Source organism: Parasteatoda tepidariorum, chromosome 1 (genome assembly GCF_982258835.1).
Source record: "Parasteatoda tepidariorum strain Cologne lab strain chromosome 1, Ptep-v5.0, whole genome shotgun sequence".
NCBI classification, from domain to species: Eukaryota; Metazoa; Arthropoda; class Arachnida; order Araneae; family Theridiidae; genus Parasteatoda; species Parasteatoda tepidariorum.
The window spans coordinates 114,052,292-114,068,994 of NC_141755.1; the positions used below are offsets into that span (position 1 = coordinate 114,052,292).

General features: G+C 30.2%; 1 long non-coding RNA gene across 1 annotated transcript; it reads right to left on the minus strand.

Moving 5' to 3' along the window:
* Positions 1-4,146: 4,146 nt before the first annotated feature.
* Positions 4,147-8,112, minus strand: LOC147816747 (uncharacterized). Its single transcript, XR_015436051.1, has 2 exons — positions 7,733-8,112; positions 4,147-4,229 (listed from the first exon to the last, which is right to left on the minus strand). It is a non-coding gene; the product is annotated as an uncharacterized LOC147816747 (long non-coding RNA).
* Positions 8,113-16,703: the final 8,591 nt, after the last annotated feature.

Consider the following 16,703-nt stretch of genomic DNA (forward strand, 5'->3'; position numbering starts at 1 on the left):
TATGTTAACATTTCGAGTAAGCTAAAACACGTTCAAATTTTTTTTTCTTCTTAATCAAATATTAGCTAATATATGACTTCCTTTGGGTGAGTTACCAGAAGTAACAAAATTTCTACAGGAAACTAGCAGTTTGAGATCTAATTCAATATTGTGGTTTCCAAGTAAAAAATTAGTTAAAACTTGCTCTGGCCAATTTTGACGGTTGGTTTGTAGATCATAAAATAGGTACAATCAATTTTGGCCATAGCTATACTACCCTATAGAAATGGAAGATTTTGATATTGTTTTATATTTCTCATGAAATTAACTATTAATTATTTATTAACTTTAGAGGTGTTCAGTTCAAGCGATTTTTCATACCATAGAGACTGTGTTCATTCATCATAGAGACTCTGAACCACTTAATGTTGATGAAACTTCAAAAATGGGACACTTCAAGGTTTTTTTAAAATTTAGAACAGGGGGCTGGGGATTTGATTTTAAGAGATCACTTAGAAACATCAGCTAAAAACGCTACCTACATTAACTGGAGAATTCAAAATAAAATAATTTTTGCAAATCATTGTCTCCCTAGTTAATAAAGTGGAATGTTTTTCAGTTTTACAGGAGGAAATGTTTAGCTGGTATTCAAAAAATGTCACTTTGTGTGAGATTCGTTGAAAATTGTAATGTAGGAGAAGAATTTGTACAGTTTCTTCTTTTAATAAGCATTACAGGGAAAGCTCCAGCAGACAATTAATGAAGAGCTAAAGAATTTCGGAACAGATACTTATAGGTCAAGGCTATGACGGAGTTAGTGCTATGAGTGTCATATATAGAAGAGCGTAGGCTATCATTCCGGAAAATTATTCCAAAGTACTATACCCAAGACAAAATTTTTGATGGTTTTCCATTGATGGACCAACATAATCTTGATGGTAACCATCAATAGTTCTATCATGAACCATTATAGTTTTGATGTTAACCAACATAATTAACCATCACCCTATTGTAGGAATTCGGACTGATTTATGATGGTCCAACATAATAGAAACTTGTTTTAATGTTTGTTCATGTTAAACCATTAGAAATTCCCATCATATTTTCTTAGAAATCATAAGTTGGAACGATCATAAACAACCATCACCCCAATGTAGAAATTCAGATCCCCCCCCCCCCAAAAAAAAATTTTTTTTTGATGGTATATATTCCAGAGAACTAACAAGAATTCCTATTAAACCATCCTGGAAATGTATAGTTGGAACCATCATGGCTTGTTTGTCCACGAGAATTAAACTTCTCCTGAAGGTTAACCATCATCATTGTCCACCATAGAATGATGGAAGTTTGCTGGCATATCACAAACCATGGACGCATAATGGAAAATGTTGGATGATGGTGACCATTAAATGGTGTTGGAACATCATGAATTGCATTAAAACCATCAAAATCTTTTAATGGGACCATCGAGAATTATGACTTGGGTAAGTAAGTACATTACAATGCTCACTGCCTCACCCTTGCAGTGTCAAATGGATGCCATATTTCCCCAATTAGAAATTGTATGGCAATAATTCAAAAATCTTTTTTTTTAATTTCCCGAAAAAAACAAAGAATTTAAAAAGGCAAATCGAAAAATATGAGATTAACTTAAAAATAAAAAAAACAAAAAAATTGTGCCAGGCTAGGTGGATCGAAAGACACGATTCAGTTTTAGCTCTTATAGATCTGTTGAAACCACTTCTCAATACATAATGTCTAATTGAAATGATTTCAACATATCACAAGAACCCTAGCTACTTCAATAAGAAAAGGCGATTTTTTTTAAACAAGTGTGTTTGCTCTTGATGCTGTCTTTTCCCTGGCTTTGCCCCACAGCATATATCTGCAACCAACACAACTGGATTTGATGCTTTATGTTCAGTCTATAACTAATGCTTGAAACTCTTTCTAAAGCATGAGAGATAAAGCAGATATGGATTTCCAAAAACTCTTCTCAAAATTGAAGTAATCTGTTCTAAGTTAATCATTCAAGTAACTAAACCTTGCACCGTCAACCGACAGACAATGGGAAATAATTTTCCTGCAGACACAGTTAAAGATTACTTCAAACGAGAAATATTTCATACCTTTTTTGGATGAATTTTAGATGCCAAATTCACAGAACATTCAAAGCTACTGCAAAATTTTCAACTATTAATAACAGCAACGAATAAGTAAAGATAACAATAGCATAGAAATGATGTAGCAGCTCTTTTTATGATTTAGGTGTAAATATCAGGAGGGAAGTCATTTGGTGGTACGAATTTTTGGCATCTTGTAACAAAAAAAAAAAAAAAAAAAAACAGTGAGTGCTATCGATGCTGTTTACCTGTGCAATAAGTCGCTATTCCAGGGAATCTTCACTTTATGAACCGTAATGACCAGTACCACCAGTCATAATATATAGCAATGAACTGTCATTTTCGACATCAAAGATTTTGAAATCATACTTAAAGAACTCCATGTCAGAAAACAGACTAAAATGCTTAGCCCGTTTTTTATTACATTTTCTAAAGACGATGTTCTGAATCATGTGGTCGAAAAACCTAGGAAACTGGACATAAAGCTGAAGGGAAAGGTAAGAGGATGAAATTTTTTCTTTATTTTTACTCGATCCATATGTTTGGTATTTTATCAATGAAACATTAATAATTAATTCATTAATTGCGTAACAAATTCAATTTATAGCTGAAAACTACTATTCATTTAAATACATTTTTTTAAATCTTTTTTTATATTATTCATAACATCTTAGTATTAAACTTTTATGAAAATTTGGACGAAAAAAGTTAATTTTAAACTCCTTTAGAAAGATTTTTCTGGGTGCGTCACTGCTCATATCTTACGCATTTTTTACAGATTGTTTTTAAATCTTAAAAAAATGATTTTCTAATTTAAAATTGCTCCTAAAATATTGTATTATTTTATTAATTACTTTTAAAGTTATAGCAAAAAAACGTAGGAAAAAAAGGTAGTTTTCTTTTATTATAAAAATGTCCTATCTCCATTCATATTTAAGCGAAGTTTACGAAATTTTATGCATTTATTGAAAATAATGAAGTATTCGATACAAGTTACATGATTATTGCTTGAATTTAGGGCATAGAGTGTTCAAAAATACTTGTTTTCCTTCTTAATTTATTATCAATCCATTAAACCTCTGAAAGCTTGCAATCTTATTGTTAAGTAAGAAAAGTAAAATGTACTTATAATTTTGAAAGATTGGCTACTGTTTAAAGGTAAAAAACGAACTTGTTTTTAAGTCGAAATATTGTTAAAATTTATTAATCCAAAACTCTTTTTGACAAACAGTGCAACGAATAGCATATATGGGTTACTTCGTCTTCCATCTGACTTACATTTGTAGTTCCTTTCTTGGAGAAAATGTGCTAAAGCATGTGTATTAATGTAGCATATAATGCGTGTTATATTATTTTAATTATTACTTTTGAGTTGAGGGTAACGAAAGTACATGTTGAAGTATCGGTTTTCTAAAATAGGCTATAATATTGAGGTATCAAATTCATACTTTTTGGTTATTTGTATCGGAAATCGGCAAAAACTTGTTTAAGGCATCCACTCGTTTAACAGTTGGGCAAGCAGAAAAACTTTTGATGGGTTAAGAGGGGAATGACGATTTATTACAATCTTTGCTGAAATTTAACACATATTTTGGTACTTGTAAGAAAATTTTTGTTTGTTATGAAAATTGATTTCTATTAATTAGCATAGAATGTTCTTTAATTTGACGAAAGCTATTTTCAAAATATTGATTCGAATTATTCTTAGCAAATATTTACAGGTTGAGACAAGATTTACAGGCAAATATTTACCCTTGAGAAATGTCATAAAATCAGAGCAATTTTCTTTATGATTATTTTATTACTTTTTGAAGAAAATTTGGGCAAATTCTCGTTAAATTAATGAAATTACAGGAAGATTGTATTCAGTTGTTTGAGAGGATATGTTTCTTGTGTGCTGAAATTTGCAGTTCTGAGAGAAAAAAAAGCCAGCAAAAGAAACTGATCGCAACGTTGGGCACCAAGTGTTTTTAAAAAACAAAAACAGAAAATTCTCCTTCAACTAGAAAGTGTAATTTATGGAAAAAGAGAATAAAATTCTTACCAGAACTATGTAGCACCATATTATGCAGCGCAATCAATGTCTTAACTTCTTTCCGATCTAAAGAATAACGGCAACAAATTGTCCTGAAAAAATTGCAGAGAAAACAATAAATATAAACAAAGGTTCTAATAAGCATTTCAAATAATGAAATTTAATAAAAATTTATTAATTAATTCACAACACTTTTAATTTACAAAAGGAATGTGTGCATGGTATAAAAGACTACTGAAAAAGCAAATGAGTAACATAGAAGAAGAGATGTCTTAAGTTTTTAAAATGCTTTGATAAGACTTGTTCTTGATTAGTTCTTTAATATAAACACTGAACATAAAGAATAAATTAAAAAATCATTAAGCATACGTATTACTTTTTAGTTTTTCTTTCCATCACAATGCATGCATACGACTTGTTATTAAAGGTTGACACGAAATGACACAAGTCTGTATGTTCTCAAATGGAGTTCCGTGGAATCCTGGAGTTCCATGAAAAAGTTAGAGGTCTAAGACCTAGGACTTTTTTTAAAGTTTTTTTTAAACATTTTTGAAACCTACAGTTATACTTAGATTCAATCACTAAATCATTATTTACTTGATATTTCGGATGTCTTTAAGAAATAATTTAAAAAGGAATTAAGGAATGAAAATAAAGCCAAAGGAAGAGAAATGGTAAATACTTTTTTAAGAAAAAAACAATTTTTCCTGTAATGTATTGAATAAATTGTTAAAGAGACACACACTTATATAAAATTGCTTTAGTATTTTCCCACAGCGAACTTCACATCAAAGGGAAATAATTAAATTCGTTAGTAGAGAAATGTGCTTCAAACAGTTATTTTCAACATTCATATAAGTTCTTTATAGCTTTCATTTCAACAAAAGGCAAACTTCGGCTTATTTCATTCATTTTTACCTTATGTATATAGGATGAAAAAAATATCTTATCTAGATTCAGTTTAAGAATTGCGAATTTAACTTTCACCAATTACCAATTACCAATTAATCAAACCCAATTTAAGATACGAAATCGCATTTTTCAATTTTAAAGATATGAAAAACATTCATTCCTCTTTTTAAATATTTCGAAAATAAAATAGTCCTTTATAGGTTAATAAATTTATAATTGACTTTTAATAGTTTTCAATAATTAGTCTTCCTTTGGTTTCATATTCACAACTGCTAATGAACTTAATTTTATTTTCATTTTATAACTGGCGCTGAACAGTCGATGCAATGTTTTTGAGTTTGCGACTACTAATATTCCGTAGCCTTGTAATTTTGAAACAAATTCAGAAGACAATGGAACTCCTGGATCAAGTATTGGGAAAAATTTGTCTTTGTGGAGGACTTTTTGATAGAAATAACACGCATTTGCGTTAAATAGAGAGGAAGACCACGAAAACCTCCGATGGTTAGCCTGACACCAAAGGGATTCTTACCCATGATTCATTTACCACTGCGGATATTTTACGTCAGTACTGTGGTCGGTGCGAGCCGGGTGCGGAACTCGTATCGACCAGTCAAGGCTGGGATTCGAACCCGGTAAAAGAAGTTTGATCATTAAGGGTTTCACAGACCAAAAATATTGGAAACCGCTAAGCTAAAGTATCGGAGAATAATTTAAAATGTTACTTCGATTCAAACTCTTAGCTAAACAAACTGATTAATTTATCACTGGCTCAGGGGATAGAGCGTTTGCCTTTCATTGAGGTGACCAGGTTCAAATTCCAGCTATGGCTGGTCTATACGAATTCCGCATCCGGCTTGCACGAACCACAGTGCTGACGTAAAATATCCTCAGTGGTAGATGGATCATGGGTTAGAGTTACCTGGCTGCCAAGCTAACCATGGGAAGTGTTCGAGGTTTTCTTCTCCATATAATGCAAGCGCCGGTCAGTTGCATCAAAAAGACCTCCATGTAGGCAAATTTCTCACAGTACTTAATCCGGGAATTCCCTTGTCTTCTGGATTGGGTTCAAAATGACAAGGTTACGGAGTTCAACATTAGTAGGAGAGAGTGGGATCAAGTGTAAAATTTTTTACTTAACTATTTTTAACTAACTTTATTAATTGACAGACGAGTAAAGTAGACTCTCCTCTACTAGGAAAAAAAATGCCTTATTTTAAATGTTATTATATTAGTTATTAACAATTTTTGACAGTCGTGTACTTGTTACAATTGTCCCACTTACGGAGTCAATTGTAACGGATCATAAATTCAACTAAAATATAGTTAATTATACATATTATCATAGTTGTGATATAATTTTTATTGATCAAAATAGTATTGATATTTTAGGAGTAAAAATAATAATGAGCAGAGACCTAAATGGTTAAACGTTTAAATTTAAGGGGTTAAAACTTTTAATTCATGCTGTGTAAGGTGACAAATAAAATAATGCACATGCAACATACTATAAATGATATAGGAAACTATTGGTGGTTCTTAAAGAGTTAAGGAATGGTTAGTAAACGTAAGATTATTTATTTTCAGCTGTTGCAATCGTCCCTTTACTTATTGTTACAATCGTCTCCAAGACGCCATTTCAGCTTCATTTGGTAAAAACAATGCTAGTTAATCAACAAAACTAATTTCTTTTATTGAAATGTTAATTAAGGTGTCCACTTACATATTGGGTTAATAATTTTTATTTGTTTAAACAAAATTACTTTGTTACAATATAATATTCTAATACCAAAAAAAGTACTTACGTAGTGTGAAAATATCTTTTGTGATGTAACTCTTTTAAAAGTACATAAAAATGGTTGCTAGCAGGGGTGTAAATGTAGATTTATTAAATGCACCTAGTGCGCCACCTAGGAACCAAATCTAGAACCAGACGCTCGAAATTTTTGCTCTGTTACTATTGACCCCACTCTCCCCTAGTCTTTAGCCCGAAAAATTGGGTTAGCTGTTTAACGACGGTTGTAAAATAAAATCAATTTGTAGAAGTTAGGTACAAAATGTTTAGACAGTAACTTTTTTTGCGTTTGAGATCATAAAAATTTTTGACAAGCTAACAATTTCGTATTAACGCTTAATGTTTGGTGTAAAATTAAATCACGTGGTTGTTTGGTCATAAATGAGTGAAAACTATTTTTTGACCTTATCTAACGACAATTGTTTTTTGCTCTAACGTAAGGTGGTTCAATAAAAATAACAATCATACGTTGATTAAAACTTGTTTCAGAACTTCTTGTCACATGAGCAAACGATTTTCTATAATGCGCCTACTTTTGAAAAAAAAAAGCAATCTTGTGTTTTGTAGGTCAGAACTCAGCTAAAATTTGATTCGCTTATAACCGTTTTTTAACTGTGATGGCTAACAAAAATTTTTGTCGAAAATTTTGCTCGACAAAATTATCAGTTTTATTTAAAATTGCAAATCCAATTATGTCATAAAAGTGCTTATTTTTCTATTCAAGGAAATTGTATAAAATAGAGTGTATATTAGGTATTCATTTTTCTGGGTAAATTTTTAGTTTGAAGTGGTTTATTAACTGCATCGTGAAATGTGTGTTCAGGGTTTAAATTTAACTGCAAGATATGAAATAATTGACAAAATGGATTGAAATCAAACTTTACTTACAGAATAAGCAGAAATCATCATTCCTTAGTATCTAAACTCATATTAGGCTGTTCAAAATAAATCATTCTGGAAATCATCTCAGTTATGCAGATTCCAAATAACAAACTAGATCCCATTTTGTCAGGTTGTTCCCTATTTATCAGACTACTGAGCATCCTACAAAGCTAAATTACATTACATTATAATAAACTAGAGACAGCATTGATATCAAATAATTTAAAGTCCCAAAACACCTAAAAGTTAAAAAAATCTGAAAAAATTAATAAAATCTGAAAACAAATTAAGTTAATAACATTAAAAGCACACAGTACAAGGAAAACGACTTAACAATCACTAAACTAATAAACCCAGAGATAAAAAAAACATGGGGTGAGAAACTAATTTACATCAGATCAAACCAAGAAAAAAAAATCTGAATAGCAGAACATTAAAAAAAATCCCTCGAAATATCTATCAAGCACATTAAAAACATTTTGAGAAAGAAATTGTAAAAAATAAATAAATAAATAAAAAGGTAGAAAAAAATTATAAAAATATACATTCTTTTTTATAAAATAATGGAAAATATTATAAAAGTGAACCCAGTGAAAGATGAAAATCAAATATAAACAAGATAATACAAACAAAAAGAAACAAAAACAACGAACACAAATTTCATTCAATGCACAGAACCATTAAAAATATAATTCTACCATTAAAAATAAAAACAAGATCACACACACTGGAAAGAAATAGAAGAAACATTAAGAAAAAGTGGTATACCAATTAGAAAAACAAAACACCCATTCATAAAGCAAAAAAAAAAAAAAAAATTGGGAGAAGAAGCATTGGAGAGAAATGAGAACAGCGCAAGCATTGGAAATAATAACCAAACACGCATTAATAGTAATAAAAACATCAAGTTAAAAAAAAGAATGAAAAATATTAAAGAAACCAAATAAAAAAATTTGAAAATGACTAAAAAACCTGAAAAGTGAAAAATAGGGTACACGGATACAAAATGACTCATATATTAACAGTAAGTTACGAAATATGGCAATAGAACATGACCGGATTTGATCAACTTCATTTGAACAAAATTATAAACAGAAAATCGTTGAACCAAGGCAAAACACACTGAAGCACAAATTGAAAAAAAATAGGACACGCACATTGGAAAAACTAATTGGAATACAAAACTGGAAAAAAAAAATTGGAACACAGAAACAGGATGAAAGAACTTAGAACACAAATACTGATAGAAAAATTTGAACCACACATTGGAAAATCAAAATTGGAGACACAGAGAAACAAAACACCAATTCAAAAAGTTAAAAGGGGGAGAAAAAGGGGGGAAACATTTAATGGAGAAAAAAAGTATCGAGAAAACATAAATAACCATTGAAAATAAAAACTGAACACTCATTAGAAATAGAAACCGAGCACAAATCGGACACTAGGAACACAAATACTGTATGAAAAAATTTGAAGCACACATTGGGAAATCAAAATTGAAGACACAGAGAAACAAAATACCAATTCAAAAAGTTAAAAAATGGGTGGAAACATTTAACAGAGAAAAAAAATATCGTTAAAAACCTAAATAACCATTGAAAATAAGAACCGAACACTCCTTAGAAATGGAAACAGAGCACAAATTGGACACTAGGAACACAAATACTGTATGAAAAAAATTGGAACCCAAAACACTGGAACAAAGAATTTGGAACACAAACAATGAATGAAAATATGTGGATCCTACATTGAAAGCATAAAAATTGAAACTCACAGTGAAAGAAAAAAAATTGAAGAGTACATTGGTAAATAATAATTGGTACACAATTTGGAAACTAAAATTTTTGACGCACACTGAAAATAAAAACAGAACACAAGTTGAAAAGAAAAAAAGAATACACAATGTAGTAAAAAACAAGGACACAAACTGGAAATAAAAAAGAAACACACGCAGGAAATAAAAAATGAACACATTCTGGGAATAAAGAAAACTTAAAATAAAACTAGAACAACATGTTGGAAAAAAAATCATATTGAAAAAAACAAAAGGAAAAAAAAAAATCTATGAAAAGCTGCCACGCTATGAATAAAACAGAAAAACAACCAAGTAAATGGAAACAATAAAATATAGAACGAAAAACAGAAAAAATAAAAACAAAAATTGGGAAAGAAACAAAAAATGAATGCAAATGAATACAGAAAAAAACTGAATACGTAAAATATACAAATAAAGAGGGAGCCCGCTCAAAAAGCTAAACAAGGCAATGAAACAAAGGACGGATTTGATCGGATGTACTTGAAACGAAAAACTGAAACATTGAAGAAAAAAGGACAAAACACATTGACAAAAAATGATTAAAAATGGAAGAAACAGAAAGCCAAATGAAAACACAAATAATTGGAAGAAACAGAAAGAAAAAAGTTTAAACTATATTAAACAAATTTGGAAAACAGAATAAACTAAGAGATATTCATAAAAAACTGACAGAAAAGTTATTAAAAAAACTAGAACACATAAAGTAAAAAAAAATGAAAGAGAAAAAACAGGAAAATGCTAAGAAGAAACTAGTAAACACAATTAAAATAACTAGCGAAATAAAGTGTGAATACAGAGCTCATGAAACGAAAATGGTCTGACATAAACAAAGAGGAAATGTATTAAAAATGAAATAGGGTGACACAGCTGTTGAACTGCAGCAATCAACCGTACCGAAGAAAAAAGATTTAAATTAAAAGTGAAAAACGTCTTTAAAATTCATCTATTTGAAAAACACTAGAAAACAGAATGAAAAGAAGAATAGAGAAAAGGATGGAAAAATTGGATAAAAGATTTGGATCAATTGGATTGGAGAATCATGATTCGGAAAGTAAAATGAAAAAAAAAAGAAATGAAAAAAAGAAACATAAACTCGAACAGAGATAAAATACTAATATAAAAATTAATAGATATAATGATTAGAATTTGAAAACGGAAATAAAATCAATGAAATTCGTCGCTTGTAATTCGAAAAAAAAGAAAAAGGAAATACGTCGAAAATCCGAGGAAAAAAATTAGAATAATGGATAAAAGCGTTCGATGTCGAATGTTGTTAAAACGGAACGAACAAAATTCGTCGCATGTAAAAGCGGGCAAATTTCGAGCGTATGTTGCGAGCGGCACACTGGAACGAAAATGTGCTAGTCGTCGGAAAAAAGAAAAACCCGAAATAAATTTATTCTGTTTCATAACCAAAGAAAAAAATGCATTGAAGCCACCTTACCTCATTCCAGCAATAAATGAGCGTTTGCTTCCAGTATCGCACCAAGCATAACTTAAATAAATAAATGTCTTACCTTACAAGTGTGAACTTACCTATCAACAAAAGTACAAAAATAACGACCTTCAAAAAGTCTTTTTAAAGTTAAATTAAAACTTACCAATACTTTTTAGTTACTTTATATTGATTAATTTCATGAACGTTAGACACATAATTGCTGAAGTTTATCTTCTGATTCTAGTTAGGAAAAATGAAGAAAATTAAATTCTATTCATAATGGCAAATCGTAATATTGAACTGCTTTCATTTATTAATACTCATTCATTTAAGAAAAATAGTTTGTTCCTTATGCATGGCAATTTATTTAAACAAGGTATATTTAAACATTGAAAGTAAAAAACACATTTACAGCAACGATTGTTTTGAAAAATACTTTGAATTGTGTAGTCTATTGCGATGTATTATAGCACTCGTGAAAATTCTCAGCACCTTCGTTATCATTTGTAAACTTAATAAAGTTCAGAATAAAACACTGAAGTAATCTTTCATAGTCTTGAATTTTAATTATTTAATGTATTCATAGAAATCAAATCGCTTATATTAAATTGTATTCACATAGCAGAGCTACCAATATAGTTTCAAAGAAGAAAGTAAAAAAGGACCATCTTGTAGTTAAAAATGTAACTTAAGAGGAAAATGTATATTTAAAACCATTTACATTCAGGTACTACAGCAAATCATTCAGTCAAGTCTTATTTTTTTTTAGTAAAATGTTGCTTAAACAGGATTGATTAACAAAGGGAGGGTTCGATTTGTGAAATTCACAATGTAAGGAAACGTGGTTTAATAGAAGCATAGCTTGAGGGTGCTCACCTCTTAAAATTACCTCCAAAGAAAAGAATTTTAAAATGTAAGCATTCCTTATATAATGGTAAAATCTCCTATAGCCCTTAAGGGCATTTTTCAAAGTAATGTTAAGTTAAAACATACTTGGTGTTGGATTGATTTAGAAAAATAATTTAGCTTATTACCTAAAATTAATTTAATCTTTAAGACCATTTTTTTTGGAAGGGGAATGGGGTTTTTAAAATTTTACCAATTTTTATTTTATTTTATAACAGTTGAACAGCCGACCCAGTTTTTGGGATTACGACTGCTAATGCTCAACTCCGTAGCTTTGTAATTTTGAATCCAATCAGGAAAACAAGGAAACTCCTGAATCAAGTATTAGGAAAAATTTTGCATTCGTGGAGGACATTTTTTGATGGAACTAACCCGTATTTGCGTTACATGATGAGGAAGACCACGAGAACCTGTCACGGTTAGTCTAAAGGCAAAAGGACTCTAATCCCATTATCCGGGTACCACAGAAAATATTTCACGTCAGCACTGTGGTCGGTGCAAGCCGGATGCGGATTCGTGTCGACCAGCCTTCGCATGGGTTTGAACCCAGTTCCCCTGATTGGAAGGCGAACGTGCTCTATCCCCTTAGCTGTTGCGGCTCAAAAATTTTACCTATTGTAAAAAAAAATTACTATAAACTGGAATGCTTGCTATTATAAATACAAAAAGAACTCCATGAAAAATAATGAAATTAGATTTAGGGGAGAGTCGGGCAGCCCCACCCACTGTCAATTTCATACGTATAGAATATTTTTTCAAGTCAATGGCCCATCGGACATTAATTGTTATATTAAAAAAAGATTATTTCCAAAGTTTCAAGTATTTATGCAGCTGGTAACATGGTAAACAATAGTTTTGAAAATATGTTGAATACAGTAGTCATGAAATTAAGAAAAATTGGTTGAATATTTCGATTAAACTTCATTTTAATACTAAAAATATATTTTTTTCTATACATACAGCATTAAAGTATGTAGTCTTAAGTTTAATTTGCACAAAGAAAGAAATTTATATGTGAAAAATTGTTTGAGTAATTACAAATTTACAAAACAAATCGGATTTCGGGTAGCACCGCTCACATGATTGTTGGGTATCACCGCCCAATTTTATTTCGTCGATAAATGTACGATTCTAAATATTATTATTTTATTGCTTCAAATTTGAATGCAATATGCTTTTTTAACAACAAATATTGTTGTTATTAAATGATAGAATTAACTAAAAGTATATAAATATGTAATAAATAAAATAATTTTGTGATAAAAATGATAAATGAGGTTTATCTATTGTCAATACATTGGTCATTTTCATTTACACCTGAAAAAACAGACAAAAAATATAATTTTTGAAACGGGGCGGGGCTACATGACACATTTTGAAAAGAACTGAGAAACATGCTTTTTTAAATTTCTACTTTTTTAAGTTAAACTATTCTTTTGTTGGTTTATTCTTTTTGCATTATTTAATTAGATGATAAAATAATAGAAACATACAAAAATATTGATTACTCAATATTATACAGAAATATAAGCAATACTCCTTAAGTGGGCTGTGCTACCCGACTCTCCCCTATGTAACATAACTCCTCATTGTTTTTTTTTTCCTCTTGTATTTTTTGTGGTTATAAGCAAATGGCTGCACAAATAATAGGCGGGAAAATAGATTCTCATCGACATTGAAAAACTTCATAAAGTAGGTGAGAATAATACTTACGAAGGCCTTATAAAGGTTAATAAAAACTTCACTTGTTAGGAAATCTCACCCCAATTTGATATTTAGACAAGATATAATAGATTTTATATTTAGATGAAAGCAAGTTTTGATATTTAAAATTGTAATTTGATTAAACATCTCTTAAATGAGATAATAATAATAATAATAATAAAGAGTTTTAATAACTTTGGGGAGAATAATGTCAAAACAATTGAAGATCAACGGGTGAGAACTGTTTAGGTCCATTTTTCGCAAAACTGATTGGATTTCCGTTCGTTGCATTTTAAGAATCTGATCTCCCAGAGAATTATTATGTAGTGAAGATAGGCAGTGCAGTTCACAAGTGGCTACAGTCCATGCTATTTAATTTTTTTGTCTGAATCAGTTCTTGTGGACGTTAACAGTTCTTTCCCTTTGATCTTCAAGTGTCAAAAGTAAATTCAGCAACTTGATAAATTTGAGTTACTAATTTATATTGTTTATAAATAAAATAATTAAGACATCAATTTCAAACAATAGATCTAAATCATAAGTTAATTTTCTGTGTACTCCAATAACAACAAGTCTGCTATAAGTTTCGAAGTAACCAACGAAAAGTTAATATTAAAAGGACATTTATAAAACAATTAAAAAGATTCCACCATTCCTTCCGTTATTGCAACAAAAAAAAGGAGAGAAAAAAAAGAGGAAAATTCAGTTTAGCAGCTGATTTAGTAAGCAATGAAATAGGACAATGAAAAAGGGCAAAGGGCATTTTTATTTACATCTGGAATTCGAGCAGAAAAGGAAAAATCTAACACCATTTCAACTCATTTCTTTCTCACAATCTTAACCTTTTGAGCCGCGTTGGCTCAGGGGATAGAGAGTTCGCTGTCCAATGAGGTGAATCGGGTTCGAATCCCTGCAATGGCTGCTCGTTACGAATTAAACAGTCGGCTATCGCGAACCACAGTGCTTACGTAAAGTATCCTCAGTGATAGAAAGTGATAATTTAAAGTCCTCTTGCCATCAAACTAACAGTGGGAGGTTTTCGTGGTTTTGATCTCCATGTAACGCAAATGCGGCTTAGCTCCATCAAAAAGACCACCACGAAAGCCAACTTTCTCCCAATACTTGATTCTAGAGATTTCTTTTCTTCTAGATTGGATTCAAAATGACATGACTGCAGAGGACAACATAGGTAGTCGTCAACTCAAAATTAGATCTGTTCAAAGACCAATATCAAATAAACTCTTAGCCCTTTAAGTTTACAAAGCAAATACGAGCGCTATCAACGGCTAACTTATTTTCCTACTTGAAAAGAGAAAAGAAAGGCAACAAACTAATGCTCTTTTTGTTGACCACCTATATCATTTAACTTCTCTGTTTACTATGGAATGCAAAATGCAGTGCTCATAATAACGTCACACTATAAACTCTAATCTTTGTTATCATTTTAACATTAAATTATTATACACAGCCCGCTATGACGACATTACTCAGACGAAATTCTCGTTTTGGCTAGCTATAAGCAACTTCGCATATTTAACCATAAAACAAATAAAAAATAATGAGGGATAGTTATTGATAACACTGAAAGTTTACTTCAATAGTTATGTGCCAATAAGGGAAACAAGAAACTAGTTGACGAAAAAAATAACACATTCGTCTGAAGTGCGTGACAGGATTCCAGAAAGAAACGTAAGTTCTTTTCTACTGTAGGGAAGAAGATAACTTAGGCATGGGTCGCCTACACGTATTTGTTTTATTAATATGACAAATTAAGATTGGAACGAGAAAAAAAGGTCACATTATGTTCATTTTTCACGTATATGTATCGATACCAGACATAAATAAATACATCTTCCATTTTGAAACGTTTTGAAACAGTTTTGCTAATTTAAATACATGAAAAGTGTATTTTTATTGAACGAAATACTAATCGCTACAACGAAAATTCCATTATGAGTTCTCTTGATCACTCACTTTTACGATATTAGAACAGTGAGGGTCACCTTAATTCGTACTTAAAAATCTTGATTACTTTAAAAATTGATTTTTTTTTCTTTTCATGAAATAACTCGAAAGCTCTGAAAACTTTTTGAACTATTAATCCAGTAAGGTACACAATATAAGTATCAATTCCTCATAAAATTAGTTTACTGCCAAGCAGGTGATACCCTTCAAATTTTAAACGTGCAAATAAACATATGTCCCATCGATTTTGAAAGAAAAAAAAGCTAAGTTTTGCTTGTTCATTAAAAACACCCTAAGGCTTTTCAGACAAAAAGTTTAAGCATATAATGAAAACTACAACTTGAATGTGAATCATAGTAATAAATAAAATATTATTTATATGAAACAAAACTATTTCACAAATATATGCATTTAATTTCACTTCACGCATCTGATTTGAGTCGTTTCAAATTGTTATCGGAAACTGAACTTTCAATAGGAATGCTTTCTCTTTAAGCAACTTTCTGAAGATCTGTTTATAACTGTAATTAATTTTTTTTTAATCCGAGTCTAATAGTTTTAATTAAAGAGTTAATCTTTTAAAAGAAAATTAGAGAAAACCTAATAATTTTCATTCAAATGCAACAAGATTGTTTAATATAAATTGCAAGAATCTATTATTTTTGATGACTGAATTGTTAATTGGATTAAAATCAATTTAAATTAACGGAAAAAAGAGATCCATTTAAAATTTCCGTGCAACTAATCTGTATCAGAGTTGATATTTTATATTAATAATAAATAACTATATGACCCCCAATTCACACTTATAAAGTTTCATGGTACGAAAATTTATTTAAACCATTTTTCCTTTGCATAATTTTTTCAAGAGTTCCAAAATTCCTGAAATTATAAACTGGGTAGTGGATAAGATACTTCAATTATTTTTAACCTACTTGTGGATAGCGCCTTTGCTCAAAGTAAAACATTTTGTTATTGTAAAAACTTTTGTTGTAAAAATTTCTTGTGAAAATTTTGTTGTTTAACTTAGAATTGTTAATTAGGTCTTATTGTCAGATTTGTTAATCATTCATAAGAGGACAAAAACAGACTTTGAGACAAAAAGACAATTTAGGAGTACTGCATAAGTGTCAACGGTCATTGAGAAA